Source organism: Pan paniscus, chromosome 10 (assembly GCF_029289425.2).
Source record: "Pan paniscus chromosome 10, NHGRI_mPanPan1-v2.0_pri, whole genome shotgun sequence".
Lineage (NCBI taxonomy): Eukaryota > Metazoa > Chordata > Mammalia > Primates > Hominidae > Pan > Pan paniscus.
Window position 1 is genome coordinate 74,209,518 of NC_073259.2, and position 21,176 is coordinate 74,230,693.

The 21,176-nt window shown below is 36.4% G+C and overlaps 1 long non-coding RNA gene and 1 pseudogene across 2 annotated transcripts in view; both read right to left on the reverse strand.

Moving 5' to 3' along the window:
• Window positions 1–21,176, reverse strand: part of LOC134728444 (uncharacterized) — a 203,453-nt gene that overhangs the window by 10,008 nt on the left and 172,269 nt on the right. The window contains exon 3 of one of the 2 annotated variants that reach the window (XR_010108844.1): window positions 7,398–7,516. This is a non-coding gene — a long non-coding RNA (uncharacterized LOC134728444). Of the gene's footprint in view, window positions 1–7,397; window positions 7,517–17,527; window positions 17,762–21,176 lie in introns of those variants that run through there. The other variant, XR_010108843.1, reaches the window with a different exon arrangement.
• On the reverse strand, window positions 12,059–12,473 carry LOC112441373 (small integral membrane protein 30-like; annotated as a pseudogene).

Consider the following 21,176-nt stretch of genomic DNA (forward strand, 5'->3'; position numbering starts at 1 on the left):
GATGTCCTAATTAACTATAAAAGGAATACAAAACTTATGTATTTAGATAGATACAAATTGCCTCCTTTAATGTTAGTTATCTCTTGAGTTTATCACAAAATAATAAACGATAAAAGCAGTACACATGACAAATCATAAAAAACCAAAATTATCAACCTGAGAGTGAAAAGAAGGACCAAATATTATGAAGCAAATGAATTCTTCTAAGTAAAAACTGAGTCAAAAGGAAATTTAAAATATATTGTATTAGGCCATTCTTGCATTACTATAAAGAAATACTTGAGCTTGGGTAATTTATAAATAAATTAGATTTCATTGGCTCACAGTTATGTGGGCTTTACAGGAAGCATGGTGCTGGCATCTGCTCAGCTTCTAGGGAGGCCTCACCAAGCTTACAATCATGGTGGAAGGTGGAGGGGGACCAGGCACATCACATGGTGAAAGCAGGTGAAAGTGAGAAAGAGAGTAGAGTGAGGAGGTGCCACACACTTTTAAATGACCAGATCTCGAGTGAATTTAAAGCAAGAACTGACCTATCACCAATGGGATGGCCTAAGCTTTTCATGAGGGATCCATTCCCATGGTCCAAACACCTGCCACCAGGCCTCACCTCCAGCACTGGAGATTATATTTCAACATGAGATTTAGCTGGGGACAAATATCCAAACTATACATATATTAATACTATTTTCAAATTTATTGATAAGAAAACTATATTCAAAAACGGGGTTACTGCTAAATCAGAAATTTTTTTATTATCACAATAGGGCAAGAGAAAATAAGCACTGTGTTTAACATTTAAAAAAATATCGGAGCTGGGTGCAGTGGCTCATGCCTATGATCGTAGCATTTTGGGAGGCCGAGGAGGTGAGTGGATGACCTGAGCTCAGGAGTTCGAGACCAGCCTGGGCAATGTGGCAAAACCCCGTCTCCACAAAAAATACAAAAATTAGCCAGATATGGTGGCTTGCACCTGTAGTCCCAGCTACTTGGGAGACTGAGGTGGGAGGATTGTTTGAGCCTGGGAGGTAGAGGTTGCAGTTTGCTGGGATAGCACCACTGCACTGTGTCTCAAAAACAAAAACAAAAACCTGCAGGGAGGGGAAATGGGAAGAGCAGTCTCCAGAAAATCAATCTCTCAGCTTAGCCAAGGCTACCTCAGCTATAATAGAATATGCAAATATAAATGGGATTCTGTTGTGCCACCAATAACCAGTTTGGGGGAAAATATTTTTTCAAAAAAAAAAAAAGATTGCATAGGCATATGCAGCATAAAGAGTAAGTTACTCAGGAATAAAGATGTGCAAGAACTTTTTCTTCTTTGGTATATGCTCATTTTTTAAATTATAAAATATTAAAATATAAAAAGAAACAAATAGTGTCTTTTTTCTACTCAGCAATAATTACAAATAACATTAGCTCCACATGGTTTCGTTAAAAATAATTTAATCCAAATGGTGATTAGTCTAAATGACAAAGTGGTCAAAACCCATTCTCAGTAATTAACTTTTACACATGATGCTCCATTTGCCAATTTCTCAATCATTATGCATCTTTAATAATTTTTGTCTGTTTTGGAATTTTTCAGATGGTTTTCCTGTTTTTCTTAAGTATTTTCAGCTAATTCTATAGGTCTGAGCTACATGAACACTGAAATTTTAAAAATAACCTAAATACTAAGTGGGAAACAAGAAATTTGTGTTACCCAGGCTCCATAAACTTAGGCAGTCAATAAATTAAAATGTAGTCACAAAAAGTATCCATTGAAATGAAAAACAAAATAAGGTGATCAAACCGTACATATGTGTTTTCAAGTTAAAAAACTAAAATTAAAAAATACATATGTATGCACATATATATTTATATTTATGCCCAGAAAGGGATTTGGGAAGGTAGAAGTCATTGTTAGACATAAACAACATAAATCAGTATTTTTATTGTAAATTGGCAAATTATCATTGTATATATTTATGAGGTACAAAGTGATATTATGTCATATATATATACAATGTGGAATGATTAAATCAAGCTAATTAACACATCCATCACCTCAAATACATATCATTTTTTGTGATGAGAACATTCACAATTTACTCTCTTAGCAACTTTTTAAATCTTTTTTTATTTATACTTATTTACTTATTTATTTATTTATTATACTTTAAGTTCTGGGATACATGTGGAGAACGTGCAGGTTTGTTACATAGGTATAAACGTGCCATGGTGGTTTGCTGCACCCATCAACCCGTCATCTACATTAGGTATTTCTCCTAATGCTATCCCTCCCCTAGCCCCCCACCCCTTGACAGGCCCTGGTGTGTGATGTTCCCCTCCCTGTGTCCATATGTTCTCATTGTTCGACTCCCACTTATTATTAACTATGGTGATCATGCTGTGCAATAATCTCAAAAAACATATTTCTCCTAACAGAAACTTATTACCTTTTAACCAACATCCCCCCTATCCCCAGCCTTTGATAGCCACCATTCTACTCTCTACTTTTATAAGGGTTCAATTGTTTTTTTGTTTATTCGGTTGGTTTTCTTTTTCTTTTCTTTTTTTTTTTTTTTTTTTGAGAAAAGGAAGGAAGGAAGGAAGGAGAGAAGGAAGGAGGAAGGAAGGAAGGGAGGGAGGGAGGGAGGAAGTCTTGCTCTGTCGCCCAGGCTGGAGTGCAGTGGCACGATCTCAGCTCACTGCAGCCTCTACCTCTTGGGTTCATGCAATTCTCCTGCCTCAGCCTCCTGAGTAGCTGCGACAACAGATTCATGCCACCACACCTGGCTATATAAGTATTTGATTGTTTTACATTCCACATTAGGTGAGTTCATGTGTTTTTCTGTGCCTGGCTTAGTACACGTAGCATAATGTCCTCCAGGTTTATCCATGTTGTCTCAAATGACAGAATTTCCTCTTTTTTAATGCTGAATATTATTTTACTGTGAATATATACCACGTTTTCTTTACCCATTTATCCATTGATGTACACTTAGGTTGATCCCATAACTTGGCTATTGCAAATAATGCTGTAATGAACATGGTAGCACAGACATCTCTTCAACATACTGATTTCATCTCCTTTGCATATATACCAAATGTGGCATTGCTAGATTATATGGTAATTGTATTTTTAGTTTTTTGCAGAATCTCCATACAGTTTTCCATAATGGCTATATTAAGTTACATCCCCATCAACAGTGTAAAAGGGTTTACTTTTCTTCAAATCCTCACCAAAATTTATCTTTTATCTTTTTTGATAATAGCCATTCTGACAAGTATGAGGTGATAGTTGTTTGTGGTATTAAACTGCATTTCCCTAATGAGTAGTGATGTTGAGCATTTTTTCATATATCTGTTGGTCATTTGTATGTCTTCTTTTGAGAAATGTCTATTCAAGTTTTTTGCCCATTTTCTTTTCTTTTCTTTTTCTCTCTCTTTTTTTTTTTTTTTTTTTTTTTGAGACAGAGTCTCACTCTGTTGCCCAGGCTGGAGTGCAGTGGCACAATCTTGGCTCACTGCAACCTCCACCTCCCAGGTTCAAGCAATTCTCCTATCTCAGCCTCCTGAGTAGCTGGGATTACAGGCATGCGCCACTATGCCTGGCTAATTTTTGTATTTTTAGTAGAGATGGGGTTTTGCCATGTTAGCCAGGCTGGTTTTGAACTCCTGACCTCAGGTGATCTGCCTGCCTTGGCCTCCCAGAGTGCTGGGATTACAGGCGTAAGCCACCACGCTTGGCCCACCCATTTTTCAATCAGGTTATTTGTTTTATTCTTAATGAATTTTCTGAGTTCCTTATACATTTTGGGTGTTAATCTCTTATCAGATGTATGTCTTGTTTTTGGCCACTTGTACATCTTCTTTGAGAAGTATTTGTTCATGTCTTTTGCCCATTTTTTGGTGAGGTCATTTGTTTTTTGCTTGTTGAATTGTTTAAGTTCCTTATAGATTCTGAATATTAGACCTACGTGGATGCATAGTTTGTGAATATTTTCTCCCATTCTGTAGGTTGCCTGTTTACTCTCTTATTAGTTTCTTTAGCTATGCAGAAGCTGTTTAATTTAACTAAGTCCCACTTATCAATTTTTGTTTTTGTTGCAAGTGCTTTTGAGGTCCTAGTCATAAATTCTTTCCAAAGACCAATGTCTAGAATGGTGTTTCCTAGGTTTTCTTCTAGAATTCTTATAGTTTGAGGTCTTATATTTAAATTTTTAATACAAGCCTGGTGCAGTGGCTTATGCTTGTAATCCCAGCATTTTGGGAGGCTGAAGTAGGTGGATCGCTTGAGCCCAGCAGTTCAAGACCAGTGTGGGCACTATGGTGAAACTCTGTCTCTACAAAAAATTAAAATATTAGCCGGGCCTGGTGGCATGTGCCTGTAATCCCAGCTACATGGGAGGCTGAGGCAGGAGGATCACCTGAGCCCAGGGAGGTCAAGGCTGCAGTGACCTATAAACCTGGCACTGCACCCCAGCCTGGATGACAGAGTGACTCTCTGTCTCAAAAAACAAACAAAACAAAACAAAACAGAAGTCTTTAATCCATCTTGAGTTAATTTATACATATGTTGAAAGATAGGTGTCTAGTTTCATTCTGCATATGGCTAGCCAGCTATGCCAGCACCATTTATTGAATAGGGTGTCATTTCCCCAGTGCTTATTTTTGTCAGCTTTGTCAAAGATTAGATGGCTGTAGTGTGCAGTTTTATTTCTGGGTTCTCTATGCTGTTTCATTGGTCTATGTGTCTGGTTTGGTACCATGCTGTTTTGGTGACTGTGGCCTTATCATATAGTTTGCAGTCAGGTAATATGATGCTTCCACTTGTGTTCTTTTTACTTAAGATTGCTTTGGGTATTGGGCTTTTTTTGGATCCATTTACATTTCAGAATAGTTTTTATATGTCTGTGAAAAATGATATTGGTAGTTTGATAGCAATGGCATTAAATCTGTAGATTGCTTTGAGCAGTATGGCCACTTGAACAATATTGATTCTTTCAATCCATGAGCATGGAATGTTTTTCCTTTAGTGTCATCTGTGATATTGTTTAGCAGTGTTTCATAGTTCTCCTTGTAGAGATCTTCCACTTATTTGGTTAGATTTATTCCTAGGTATTGTTTTCTGTAGCTATTGTAAATGGGAATGCATTCCTAATTTGGCTGTCAGTTTTAACATTAATGGTATGCAGAAATGCTACTGATTTTTGTACATTGATTTTGTATTCTGAAACTTTATTGTAGTGCTGGGCTTTTCTTTGATGGGAGACTTTTTATTACTGATTCAATCTCTTTCCTCATTATTGTTCGATGCAGATTTTCTATTTCTTCAAGATTCACTCTTGGTAAGTTGTATATGTCGAGGAATCTATCCATTTCTTCTAGGTTATCCAGTTTGTTAGCATATAGTTGTTCAAAGTAATCTCTTATGATTATTTTTATTTCTGTGGTATCAGTTGTCATGTCTCTTATTTCTGATTTTATTTGAGTTTTCTTCTCTTTTTTTCTTAGTATAACTACACGTTTATCAATTTTATGTTTTTAATAAGCCAACTCTTAGTATTGTTTATATTTTTCAATTTTTTTCTAGTCTCTTTTATTTATTTACCCTCTAATCATTGTTATTTCTTTCCTTCTGCTCACCTTGGACTCAGTTTTTTCTTTTTCTTCTTTTTCCTAATTCCTTGTAGCATAACATTAGATTATTTATTTGAGACCTTCCTCTTTTTTGAAATAGGCATTTATTGCTATAAATTTCCCTCTTAGAATTGCTTTTGCTACATCCTGTAAGTTTTGGTATATTATGTTTCCATTTTCATTTAACTCAAGATAATTTTTAATTTCCCATTTGATTTCTTCTTTGACCCATTTGTTGTTCAGGAGCACGTTATTTAATTTCCACATATTTCTGAATTTTCAAAACTTCTCCTGTTATTTAATTTTTAGTTTCATACCATCGTGGTCAGAGAAGTTACTTGATATGTTTCAATCCTCTTAAATTTGTTCAGACTTGTTTTGTGGTCTAACATATAATTTATCCTAGAGAATGTTACGTGTGTTCTTGAGAAGACTGTGTATTCTGTTGTTGTTGGATGAAATGCTCTGTATATGTCTCTTAGGTCTACTTGATCTAAAGTGTAGTGCAAGTCCAGTGTTTCCTTATTAATTTTTTATGTGGATGATCTGTTCATTATTGATAGTAGGACTTGAAGGCCCCTATTATTATTATATTGCAATCTATCTATTCCTTCAGATTTTTAAATGTTTGCTTTATATATTTAGGGACTCCAATGTTGGGTGAATATAGATTTACAATTGTTATATTCTCTTGATGAATTGGCCCCTTTATAATTATATAATGACCTTCTTTGTCTCTTTTTACAGTTTTTTAAATTTAAAGTCTGTTTTATCTGATATAAATATAGCTACCCCTGTTGTCTTTTGGTTTCCATTTGCATGGAATATCTTTTTCCATCTCTTCACTGTCAGTCTATTTGTGTCCTGAAAAGTGAAGTGAGTCTCTTCTAGGCAGTATATAGTTGGGTCCTGTTTTTTTTTAATCCATTCAACTACTCTGTCTTTTATTGGAGAATGTAATCCACTTACATTTGTCTTAGTTTATTTTGCACTGCTATAACAGAATACCACAGACTATGTAATTTATAATGAACAGAAATGTATTGGCTCATGGTTCTGGAGGCTGGGAAGTCCAAGATCAAGGGATCGGCATCTGATAAAGGCCTACTTGCATCCTAACACAGTAGAAGGCATCACATGGATGATAGAAAGAACAAGAGGATGCCAAACTCATCCTTTTATAAGGAACTCACTCCTGTGACAATGGCATTAACTCATTCATTAGGACAGAGCCCTATGACCCAAATACCTCCCCATAGGCCTGCACCTCCCAACACCTCCACGTTGGAGGTCAAGTTTCCAACATACAAACTTCAGGTGGCACAGTCAAACCGTGGCAACATTCAAAGTAATTATTGATAGATAACAGCTTACTAATGCCATTTTAAAATTTATTTTCTGGTTGTTTGTAGAGACTGTATTTCTTTCTTCCTCTCTTGCTGTCTTACTTTGTGGTTTCATGATTTTCTGTAGTAGTATGCTTTGAATCCTTTCTATTTACATTCAGGGATCCCCATGAGGTGAGACTGAAATGGGCTTCCTGGACAGCTTCTTGGAATGCTAAGAAAACTGGATATTCACTTCTTAACTCCTTTCAAGACCACAAAAATCAGCATAAGGCTAACATCATTGTTTAAAACATATTTAGATATAAAGAATTTGAGAGAAAAAAGTCAGATAATCAATATGTGAAAACTAATAACCAGGAATATTAAGGTTTGAACAATTTTTTTCAAAATATTTATTTACTTGGCCGTGGTGGCACATACCTGTAATCCCAGATACTCAGGAGGCTGAGGCAGGAGAATCACTTGAACACAGGAGGTGGAAGTTGCAGTGTGCTGAGATTGTGCCACTGCACTCCAGACTGGGCAACAGAGCAAGTCTCCTTCTCAAAAAAGAAAAATATATCTATATATGTATATATACATTTACACATATTTATTTGCTATATGTAACATACAAACATAAAATACATATGAATTTATGGATTTACTTATATATAATTTTACACACATGTATATCTTACATCATTTTTATCATATTGTATATCAGGTTTTGTATAATGCTTTTTTTCATTCACATTATATGCATTTTTTCATGTCACTAAAATTCACGGAAAGCATAATTTTGTTGGCTACATATTATTGTCATACAACATTTATTTATTTATTTATTTATTTATTTTATAGATTGTGGTTAAAAAGCACAGAACATGAAATTTACCCTTTTAACCAATTTTTAAGTGTATTGTTATCTATACAAACACCATGGATCCAGTCAGCCAATTGGGCTTGCTTAGCTGGCTTTTGAATGGGAGTTTAAGGCTGGCTTAGCAGGTAGGTAAAGTTAAGCTGGTGTAATGACCACTCACACTCAGTTTTCACATTGTAAAATATGAATAATATTACTAACTAGCTCATCAGATTATTCACTAGATTAAATACAATGTATAAATCACTTAACACAAAAGCACAGAGTACCTACTCAGTACACGTTTCCTTTTATTAATAGTATTGGTCAGTTTATGTCAATCTGAACTATTAATACCAGTGGGGACCTTCAGATATTTAGAGAGATCACTTAAATTAATTTTGCATCAATAAAAATAAAATATTTTGTTTTCACTAACTAGCACCATGTTTTCACCTTTTTAAAATGTGATACATCCAAATGAAATCTATTTGTGTGTGTGTGTGTGTGCTATCATTTGACTTACATCACACAGTGTCTGACACAAAGTAATAAATCTTTCTTGAATGAACAGTATTGTACGGTTATAAAGCGGCTACCACATCCTACGAATTGTGAAATGTTATATTCTGAGTTTGCACAAGACATACATCACTGAAAGCCTTGGTTGATAATGGTAGATAAAAGTCTTAATGGCTTCATTGACTTCTCATAAACAAAGAATGAAGTTCATAGTCTATAGTCCATTATACCTGTGCTGAAGGAGACTCCACCATATTTATCTGTCAAGAGCTCTAACTAGGAGTGAAGGAAGGAGTTTCCCTTCCCATTTCAAGTTCCTCGGACCACAAGCTGGCTAACATTGATGGGGAAGGGACACTCGTGCACAGAAGTAGGTAAAACTAGGCACTGGGCACAGTGGCTCACGCCCCTGTAATCGCAGCACTTTCGGAGGCCGAGATGGGTGGATCACCTGAGGTCAGGAGTTCAAGACCAGCCTGGTCAACATAGTGAAACCTCGTCTCTACTAAAAATACAAAAAATTAGCTGGCATGGTGGTGGGCATCTGTAATCCCAGCTACCCGGGAAGCTGAGGCAGGAGAATCGCTTGAACCTGGGAGGCGGAGGTTACAGTGAGCCGAGATCGCACCACTGCACTCCAGCCTGGGCAATAAGAGCAAAACTCTGTCTCAGAAAATAAAAAAAAAAAAAAAGAAAAGAAAAAGTACGTCAAACTAGGCTGAATTTTAAATAACTGAATATGATTGAAAATCTATGGGATTTTCCTGAGGTATCATTAAGAGATGAGTCAGGGGGATTTGATAAAACAGAGTTGAAGTCACTTAGAAAAAAGTTTTACCTTTATACCCTAAGGCAGAAAATTTGCTTATTAAGCTCATTATGCATATTTTGCATAGAAGTTTTAAAGACTTTTAAAAACTTTTAGAGTCCATGGCCATACTACCTGAGTGTACTCGATCACATCTGGAAAAATTTAGAGCCATTAAAGAGTTTAAGAACCTTAAAACCAAGAAAGAATTAATGTTACTTATGACATACGATACTTAAGAAGAAAATAATTTACAATACATGTAAATCACCTGATATTAATATTAAAAACAATGTAATGAATACATAGTGTAATAAAATTTTTATATTTTCATTAAATTTTATCATGCTAGAAATATCACTTGTGAATTGTGCTTAATAATTTATAACAAAGACAGCAGGATATCTGAAGGATGTCCCTCCTTCAGTTTGCTGCTTGACAAAAACTTATACCTGTATTTCCAGACCAGTACAAATGCCACCTCTAGGAATGTTATAAATAATATACTTCTATATCACATTGTATTATAATTATCTGTTTATTTTTTTTCCCATCACTAGATATGTGTTCTTCAAAAATAAGAAGATATCTTATTTGTTTTTGTATTCCCTACCTGGTATAATGCCTGACGTGTAGTAGTCAGTTAATAAGTGACTGAGTTATTTAATGAATAAGTCATATATAGAGTCATGCGTTGCTTAACAATGGGATATATTCTGAGAAATTCACTAGTAGGTGATTTCACAACTGTGCAAACATCATAGACACAAACCTCCATGGTCTATCCTACCATACACCTAGGCTGTATGGTATAGCTTAATGCTCCTAGGCTACAAACCTGAACAGCATGTTTTTGTACTGGATATGTAGGCAGTTGTAACACAATGGCAGGTATCTGTGCATCTAAATATGAAAAAGGTACAATTTTTAAAAGGAATAATAATCTTATGGGACCACTATCATATATGCAATCTGTCATTGACCAAACATTGTTATGTGGGGCATGGCTGTATTTCTTATCATTAGAGTTGAAATTAAGTTTTGAATAACTAGAATATTTTGGGAAAGTCATTGATGTTCATGAGCATGAGGTGCTCAATGTACTAGGTTAGTATGACCTTTTTTCATAAGGTTACAGGAGATTTACTGGCAGAGCTGATAATTGACTTTATTGCTCACCAAATTGCTGACTCTAACATAGGTATTAAAAATTATGAAAAACATCTAAATTGTTGGCTTTTTAAAGATCACTCTGTTTACTTCAGGCTGTGATGCATTTATTACTATGAAGTCAAAGAACAGTTCTAAGAGATCTTAATTTCCCAGTAACATGATATTGAGCTGGCTGGTGGAATATGACCTAAGGCTTGCAATTCTACACGAGTGTTTAGCTTCCTCAAGTACCTCGTTAACTGTTTGTCTTACTAAGCAAAGTGCAGGATGATTCTGAAATAACTAAATAGACTAATAAATGTTTTTGCAACAGGGAAATCTTTCACACTTTTATGCTGTTATTAAAATAGATACTCTACTGTGTGTGAGCTGTCTTAATTCACTGAGACACTGCCTCAAATTTTTTGCTTGGTGTGTTTCTTTTTTAACTTCAAATATGGTGCAGACAGTTGTAAAGTCCTCATTTCAACTTTGCAAGTCTTTATGCATTATTTCTCGAAACAATGGAATTTTCTACTCAGCACATACTCAAATGCATGCAAGGAAATATTCTTCTAAGAGGTAAATATAGTAATACAGTGATTAATTTTTTTAAAAGATTCTATTTAAAAAGCAAACTTAATATTGTTTGGTTTATATTCTTATATGGAATGATATACCTTTTAAATTCTAAACTAGAGTGACATCGGTATTAATTTGGCTATTATCCTAGTTTTATAAGCCTCGCTACAGGTATTTTCATATCTGTAGACTTGAGTAAAGGGTCTGATATAAGGCCGGGTGCAGTGGCTCATGCCTGTAATCCCAGCACTTTGGGAGACTAAGGGGGTCTGATCGCCTGAGGTCAGGAGTTCGAGACCAGTCTGGCCAACATGGTGAAACCCCGTCTCTACTAAAAATACAAAAAAATTAGCCGGGTGTAGTGGCATGTGCCTGTAATCCCAGGCACATGCTTGGGAGGCTGAGGCAGGAGAATTGCTTGAACCAAGGAGGTGGAAGTTGCAGTGAGCTGAGATCTCGCCACTGCACTCCAGCCTAGGCAACAGAGCAAGACTCTGTCTCAAAAAAAAAAAAAAGTGTCTGATATAAAGATACAATTTCTTCAAATGAAGATGAAATATTTTCAGAAGTAGTTCTAAGTGAAAACTCAGTTTAGCAACAATCTAGAAATTTATGTTTGTCTTGTTCATCTTTTGTTTCCTAGCACGTAAATTAATCTACCAAAAAAGAGCCTGAACTAATTGTCTTACAATTAAAGAGTACTTAAACTAAACGGTAATTAAAGGATTTTATTTTTTTAACAACATAATGGGTTTATATTTAATATACTACTTCTCATCAGGAGGATGTTACTCAGTTAATATAAAGGTTTTTTTAAACATTAAATCTCTTTTCCATGTCAATGTCTTTAAATCTTTTCTGCATTTCAGTATTAGATACACTGAACACATTTTTCTAATTTTTTTTCCCCCAGAGATAAAAAGTTCCCCTTTTTGGCTGACTATTTGATATCTAAATACAATATCAACTTGGGAGATAACAAAACAAAAATTTAATAAAAATATGGAGAAAAGACTCTGAAATGATTCAGGATGCAGTGATTACAAGTGAACAGTGGTGATTTCCTAGAATTTTGGGCAAGAACTTCCTTCTTTCTATTTTATGTGCTTTGAAATTCTAAAAGTATGAACTATTATGAAAATTTCAGCCATCTTACTTCTTTGACCTCCTTTTTGACCAGCAAATACAAATCATAGGCTGCATTTTTCAGTGCATTATTTGTTGTAAAGAACTCTTCTTTTTCCATATATATACATATATCTGTTTGTTCTCATTTCATGGAAACAATGAAGAATGTAAAACTCCCCTATTTACTGATTCTTGAAAACTTTCAGACACCAAAGCTCAGGTTTAGCCTCAATAGCACAAAGGTTTTCAGGCTGAGGTTTGATTCAGTAGGCCCTTCAAAGTCACATGTGTTCATATCTTTCTAGTGCAAATACCTGCAAGTAAGCACAAATGCCTGTAATGCTGAGAACCACACCTGACAAGAGATTGATTACATCACCGGCTTCTTCTGCTTCAACAACAGGCAGCATCAAAACTGTGACATGAGAACTAAGGACAACTATGTTGAAACTGAGGCCATGCTGTTGAAATCTTGAGGGCTGAAGGTTCCAAAGAAATGATATACATAGAATTCTATCACACTTGAAATTTTCCTTTTCTGGAGCTCCGGATGCTGAGACTAAGAGGTTCCACATGAGGCTGCTTTCCAGGAAGCAGTCATTACAGGAATCAAAGCATTTTCTTTCTTTTTGATATGTTACTATCTTTTCTATACACAGATGATAACAGTACAGAAAAATGTTATTTCTGTTATTTAGTAATGATTGTAATTTAAAACAAATCCTTAGGTTGCACTAAAAGAAACATCTCGATCAAGAAAAGTAATGGTTTCACGGAATTCGGTTTAAATCAAATATTTATAGAATTGTTATTAATTTTTTTTTTAATTTTTTTGAGACAGGGTCTCACTCTGTCACCCAGGCTAGAGGGCGGTGGTGTGATCTTGGCTCACTGCAACCTCTGTGTCCTGGGTTAAAGTTATTCTCTTGCCTCAAGCTTCCTGAGTAGCTGGGACCACAGCCATGCACCATCACGCCTGGCTAATTTTTGTGTTTTTAGAAGAGACAAGGTTTCACCATGTTGGTCAAGCTGGTCTCAAACTCCTGGCCTCAAGTGATTCACCCACTTCAGACTCCCAAAGTGCTGGGATTACAGGCGTGAGCCACTGTGCCCGGCCTGTTATTAATTTATAATGTCACTAAAATAAATACAACAGAATAAGACTTTTAATGAGGGTGTGGAGGAATATAACCAGAAAATCTAACCTGTATCTGTGCCTCCTGGCCAGTAACCCTTTGGGAATTCTGTATGGAGAACAGGTCAGGTGGGAAAGATGTCTGGGGCTGGCCCTTGGTAAGAGGCTGCGGCTAGGAGGAAAGGCTCAGGTTTGGGAGCCCAGAGCCTTCCCTGGCTCTGATCTCTGACTTCCAGAGCCCCAGCTGCTGGCCGATTCTAGAATATCCTACTTGATATGATTAAAAGGCCTAGGAGAGCTCGGGGCCCTCAGTGGCAAAACAACAATGTCCAACCCTTGGTCTCCTCTCTTTCCACCTTCGGTTAAACAGCATCCCAGTTAGTTTTTCCCACCAGTGGTGCTGTTGAGGTTTTTAAAATATTGCCTCCATTTAGCAAGGAGAGAAATAATAACTAAGAAATATACCCTTAAAAAATATTTATTTCTTTTTCTAAAAATACGGGAGTCAAGATTCCATTCACGGAAGAAAGACAAGGCCAACCCCATACCCTCAGAAAGGTCCACCTGGTTTGTCATTGCAATATTTTTCATTTTTTTGGTTATTATTTCATTTCAATTCCATCCTTCTAGTCTTCTTAATCTATATCCATAGACCAAGGGGTAAACAGATACTCGGATAACTGCCAAAAAAAATTAATTACTAATATATAATTAACATTTATTGAACATTATACCAGCCAGTGTTTTACTTTATAAATATCATTAATTGTGCAGCGCACCAGCATGGCACATGTATACATATGTAACTAACCTGCACAATGTGCGCATGTACCCTAAAACTTAAAGTATAATAATAAAAAAAAATATAGATCATTAATTTTCTTTATTTTTTATTATTTTTTATTTTATCAAAGTGGGGTTTCACCCTTGTTACCCACGCTGGAGTGCAGTGGCACAGTCTCAGCTCACTGCAACCTCTGCCTCCTAGGTTCAAGCGATTCTCCTGCCTCAGCCTCCCAAGTAGCTGGAATTACAGGAATGCCCCACCGTGCCTAGCTAATTTTTTTTTTTTTTTTGTATTTTTAGTAGAGACGGGGTTTCACCATGTTGGCCAGGCTGGTCTCAAACTCTTGGCCTTAGGTGATCCGCCCGCCTCAGCCTCCCGAAGTGTTGGAATTACAGGCATGAGCCACCGCGCCTGGCCCAAATATCATTAATTTTCACAAGCACTATATGAAAGAAAACCATGATTCAGTACGTAGTTCTCTTCAAGGAGAGAAGAACTGCTTACTAAAACTGAGCAATATTAGGTAATTGTGTGAATCCATTCCTAAAGGGCATTTCCTCCACAATGGACAATTATTTTCAGTTGTAGTTGTACGAATGATATATAATGCCACAGCTGAGATCCTGCTGTTCCGAGAAAGTTAAGAGTGTGTCCAGAGAAACTTGAGCAGGTTAGTGAAGCATTCAAAAATGCTGTTGCTTGTGGAAAGGTTAAAATCACTGTGACACTTTAGCATAGAGAAGAGACTACTTAGGCAGCTATCTTCAGATATTTGAAGGGCATTTTGTACAGAACAGATTGGATCTTATTTTTGTATTGCTGCCAGGCACAAATAAGATACATGAAATGGGGCAGGGAGACTTTGTGAGTCAATGAGCTCTCTTTGCATTGCTAAAAGTGCTCAAGATTATCATTATCAGGGTAGAGCTTGTTTTTATTCTTTTTAAATTTATTCCAAAACAAATACAAAACAACTTTACCAAAAAATGAGAGGAAAGAAATAAAGCAGGAAGGTAAAGCAGGAAGATAGGCAGAAAGGAAAGAAGGTAGAAAAGAGAGAGAGCTTGGTAAAAACATAAGGGATGATCTGTTAAAGATTTTTTTCAAGAAGTAAATGGAAAGTAAATTTAAGATGAGTCACTGGTTTCCTAAGAGAATAGGAAGGTTTATCCAATGTATGATCTGGTAAATATATCAAACATGAAAAAAAATTACATAAAAAAGACCCTAAGATACAAAATAGTCAATGTTGATGGTACATATGATGGATATTGTCATATCTTTTTGATAGGATTATGTACGTTGATACATTTCAACAAACAATAATTTGACAAAATAAAACATTTATAACTTCTGCATCATAATTCTACTTCTGTGAATCTATCCTAGTGAAAAAAAACTTAAGAAGCTGTGAGCATAAGTATATTCATCACAGTGTTTTTTAAATAGTAGAAAATTTGAAATAATATAAATCCAATTATAGAGGAATAGTACATTAACTGCAGTACGTTCAATGAATAGAATGTTATGTTGCCATCAAAAAGATGTTGTCAGCTGGGTGCACTGGCTCACACCTGTAATCCTAGCACTTTGGGAGGCCGAGGCGGGCAGATTGCCTGAGCTCAGGAGTTCGAGACCATCCTGGGCAACACGGTGAAACCCCGTCTCTACTAAAATACAAAAAATTAGCTGGGTGTGGTGATGTGCGCCTGTAGTCCCAGCTACTCAGGACGCTGAGGCAGGAGAATCACTTGACCCTGGGAGGTGAAGGTTACAGTGGGCCAAGATCGCCCCCACTGCACTCCGGCCTGGGTGACAGAGCAAGACCGAGACTCCGTCTCCAAAAAAAAAAGGATGTTGTCAAAGAATGTGTATCAGCAGGGGGCTAAGGCAGAAAGATTGCTTGAACCCAGGAGTTGGAAGCTGCAGTGAGCTATGATCACATCACTGAACTCCAGCCTGAGTATACATAGGCAAAACATTTTTAAAAGGACTTGTAATAATTTACTTGGCTCTCTTCTAAAATTGTGAATAAATTCCACTCATATACCTCAGTAATATTTCCCACATTTTCCTCTTCTTTTCAATTCTCTGCAACCCCACATTATTCTGGAGCCTCTTACTTATAAACCACAATCCAATATTCCCCTTTCCCCTTTTCTCAGCTGCTTTCTTTCTCTCTATCCCCCTCTATCAGTTATTTTTTTTAAGTTATCCCAGATCAATTTAGCTTTTCTCTCCCCACCTTCACCCCTTCCCAATTTTGAATTCTGCATCTCAAAAGTCCATCACTACAGCCTGGCAGAAGATGAGCCTTCTCTGGGGGAAAGGAGGCAGAGGCTGGAATGAAACACACAAAGTCAGCATTCTCTCTGGTAGAGGGAAGGTCATCTCCACATTAATAATTTTTTATCCTGTTTAATTATAAACAAGTTAACAAAATTTAAGATACCAAATATTGAAACTTGGTACTCAAGTATTATTGTCAAACTGGTTTTGGTTCAAATATATATACTCCCACCAGAAATACATTAAAATATCCATAATATATACCTTCATCAGCATTAGGCATTTTATTTCTTAGTCTCCTTTTTCAGGTAAAACTAAGAAAAATTATGTTAAAATACTGATAAATACACAATTATAATATTAGCATAAGTGGTAGTGCTGACATGTAAAGGACTAGAAAGGTCTCCCAGACAGAAGGGCCAGGATTTTACTATAAAAATAAAATTTACTTGAAACTATGTCTTAGGACCCTGCCAATTTCTTGCTGAGTTAAGATGTATGATTTACATAAATCCTTGTTACACTGAGGGGCAAAAGAGATAAGAAGTAGCCAGTTGTTAATGGGGAATATGTCAAGAGGAAGGAAAACAGAAGTAAAGGCTGTAAGAATACTTAAAATGCTTCCTTGTTTTTGAATTTTTAAAAATTTCCATTTCTAAACATAATTGATTTTACTAGAGCCCTGCTGCTGTCTTTGATTAAATGAGAAAAGATTAATTGCTAGACTCTGCACCCCACTAGATGCTTCCTGTAATATCCTGTTTTCTGTTAACTACTTAATCAATAATTTAATTAAAAATCAGTAGAATTACAAGTATGTAGGATAAAGTCCCATGAGGTCCTGGAGGGGCTTTAAAATACTTTAGCAACAAAAAGAAAGAAAATAAGGGTAGCTAAAGCCCATATGACAAAATTCCAATAATTTTCAAATCTGGGTGGTATATGTATGAGGGTTCATTATGCTAGTCTTTTTGTAATACTTTTGTGAATGTTTAATATTTTTCGTAATATTTAAATCAGTAATATGATGAAGGCAATTTTGAGCTGTTTTTAAAAATAAAGTTTCTAAAACTAAAGTTTTCTATCAACTTTTTTTATATTACATCTTGATTTATCGATTTATGTAGAATAAATATAGATAAAAATATAGATGAGTTCTTGACATATAAAAAAAAGTCTAACTATCCAAGGATGAAAAAATATGCATATGATAAAGATCAGATTCAAGAAATTTTAACATTAGACCTTAAGAAGTAACACCAACTTGCACTTCTTATTACAAGCAAAGAATCCAACGTGCCTTTGAATTGTTTCCAAGATTCTTCGCTTGTTCTTTTCCATCTTCTGCCCCACTTTTCTTGGTCTTGTACCTCAGTCTTGGATTTAGACTTAAACATCCTTTTTCTTCACTCTATTGTTCTCTTGTTTTATTTGAATGGAAAAATGGAAAATAAGCTATGTAGGATTCAAGATAAAACGGCTCTTGCATCAAAAATATTCTTAGAAGAACTGGGACCAATACCAGGAATGGTGGTAACTAAAGAGAGAAGGGAAAAGAACTAACATGTTTTGATTGCCAAGGCAGTATTATGGACATATACAAATAGCAGGGTAAGACATTTTAAAATATTGATTAAAAGAAGCTTATTATTATTTCCCCCCTTTTTTTTTTGGCAGTGTCTCAATCTATCGCCCAAGCTGGACTGCAGTGGCGCAATCGTGGCCCACTGCAGCCACGACTTCCTGGGTTCAAGTGATCATCCCACCTCAGCCTCCTGAGTAGCTGAGACCACAGGTTCGCACCACCACACCGACTAATTTTTTAATTTTTTTGTAGAGACAGGGTCTCATTATGTTGCCCAGGATGGTCTCAAACTCCCAAGCTCCGGCAATCCTCCCACCTTGGCCTTCCAAAGTGTTGGGATTACAGGTATGAGCCACTGCGCCCGGCCTATTATTTATTTCTTGAAGAGTCACTAGAGTGGCCCAATTCTTTATGCAAATGTAAGACAAGCAGGGTTCTTTGCCCTGTAATGAGGGTATAGCAAATATCTTCTATGACTCCATTCAGTCAGTCACTCACTGTGATTCTGGGAATGTGAGGCTGACTACTGGCACAAAGGTAGATCAATTTGCATGAGGAACCCAGGGCCTTCTGGGAGGGGAAAAAAATCCTAAATATTTTCTCTGGGATACACTACTCCCTCTTTCTCTGAAATGTGAAATTAGAGAATACTACTGAGCTAGAGAATGTAGGCTTTATTCATCCAAGGGCCAGAGGTAGGGATAGGCAGCATGTCTCCTGAGATTAATATAGAGAAAGGTGTTATCTGAACAGGTAACCCCAACCCTTGGCACTCAAATAATAAAATAATATAGAAGCAAGTAGAATAATAAATATATTTTTTCCATATAAAGAGTTAAATAATAAATATATTTGTACTTTTTTCCACATAGAGAGTTAGTTGAGGCCGGGCATGGTGGCTCATGCCTATAATCCTAGCACTTCGGGAGGCTGAGGAGGGTAGATTGCTTGAGCCCAGGAGTTCAAGACCAGCCTGTACAACATAGGAGACCTTGTCTCTACAAAAGAAAAAAAATTTTATCCTTCCCAAGAACAAAACACAATTGTCACCTCACATTGGATTTTCCCCTCCCTAACCTTCCATTTCATGGAAATTTAGCTCTAAATTATTCTCTGTATGCCATACTTCTACTTCTTAGGAAAATTACCTATGTGTAAAATAGTGTTGTTTGCACTTAAAAAAAATAATAATTTGGAGTTAGTAGAAGTGAATAAAGCAACAGGCATTCAAATCCCATACTGTCATACTGTCTGCTCCATGGCCAGACTTCCTCATCCTAAATCCTGACTTTGTTTACCCTTACCTTTTTTTTTTTTTTTTTTTTTTTTTGAGACGGAGTCTCACTCTGTCGCCAGGCTGGAGTGCAGTGAGGCGATCTTGGCTCACTGCAACCTCTGCCTCCTGAGTTCAAAGGATTCTCCTGTTTCAGCCTCTCGAGTAGCTGGGACTACAGGTGCGCACCACCACTCCCAACTAACTTTTGTATTTTTAGTACAGGCGGGGTTTCACAATGTTGATCTCTTGACCTGGTGATCTGCCCGCCTTGGCCTCCCAAAGTGCTGGGATAATAGGCATGAGCCACCGCGCCTGGCCACCTTCTTATCTGAATGGTTCTCACCCTTGATTTCCCACCTCAAGTTCTATTTTCCTCTTGAAATCTCACCAGCTATCTCACTCCACAGAGACGCTTTTCTGCTTCTGAATTCTTGTTATATTTACCACTCATTTTCATATACTCCCCTATGGCTATATTTTAAGTATATAAACTAAAATTTGAGTTGGAATTTATTTGAAAGCAGTGACAACATTCTGGATCTGTCTGAACTCTTCCAAGGGGTTAATGTGGTGTTCCACATGTAAGCTGAACATTAGACTGAAACGCTAATAATTTTCTCAGAACATATGAGTTCTTCTCCTACCTCTTTTGGCTCTGTTTAGCTTAGTAACAGTCATGGACAACAGCATGCGAATCTTAGAGCTGTTATTGGTCAACCTAGCAACCATGCGGTTCCCAAGGATACAAACTCTGAAGACACACCCTTTTGGTATGGTAGTGAATGAAGCTAAAGAGGTAACTGAAAACAAATGTCAATATTAGAACTAGTGTATAATTAACTGTGGCTTTATGGTCTCTGTAGGAGCCACTATTACCCTCTCTAAATCAAACATTTTGCTTTAGTCACATGAGACAAACGTCTTAAACTTTTAAAAAATGAAATAATGAGAACATGTAGAGGAGTATCAAGAACAATATAACAACTAACCATGTACACATAAGTCAGTTTTAACCAATATTATCATTCAGCCATTTTTCCTAAGAAATAAAATATTATAGAACTTGAGCCTTCCGGCAGGCATGGTGGCTTATGCTTGTAATCCCAACATTCTGGGAGGCTGAGACAGGCAGATGACTTGAAGTCAGGGGTTCGAGACCAGCCTGGCCAACATGGTGAAACCCCATCTCTACTGAAAATATAAAAATTAGTCAGGCATGGTGGTGCACACATGTAGTCCCAGCTACTCAGGAGGCTGAGGCACAAGAATGGCTTGAACCCAGGAGGAAGAGGCTGCAGGGAACTGAGATATTGCCACTGCACTCCAGTCTGGGTGACAGAGTGAGACCCCTTTTCTGAAAAAAAAAAAAAAAAAAAAAAAAAAAGGAATTTGAGCCTTCCCAAATTGTTTTCCTTCCTCTTTCTCCAGTCTAAAGCTGATCTGTATAATTTCCCATTCACGTTTGTGTGTTTTTTTAACCATATATGTATATACTAACACTCTGTAGTACTATTTTGCATATTTACAAATGTTACACAATTGTTATTTTAAAAATAGCAATCTACAAACTGCTTTTTTATTAACGATTAAAATTTCATTAAAAATTAAATAAGTTTCTTAATTTTTTATTGTCTCCTTTGATGATCTTTCATTATTTTCTATCCTTATTATTTTTCTTCCTATTTTCTTTGGCTTTGCTCTCTTATTTTTTTTTTTGTAAATGTTCTATTAATACGTGTGATTGAAAAAAATATACATCTTTTCTACATTAGTTTACCTTAAGAAATATATGGAAAGCCTGCTCAACATAGTGAGATCCTATCTCTACAACAAATTTCAAAATTAGCTGTGTGTGATGGTGTGTACCCGCAGGCTTAGCCACTCAGGAGGCTAAGGCAGGAGGATTGCTTGAGCCCAGAAATAAGAGGCTGCAGTGAACCATGATCACGCCACTGCACTCCAGCCTGGGTGACAGAGACTGTCTTCCTGCGCCCCCACAACCCCAGCAAAAAAAAAAAAAAAGAAATATACAGGACATAGGTTTACTATTAAATCTAAAATGAGGCCAGGCATTGAGGCTTACACCTATAG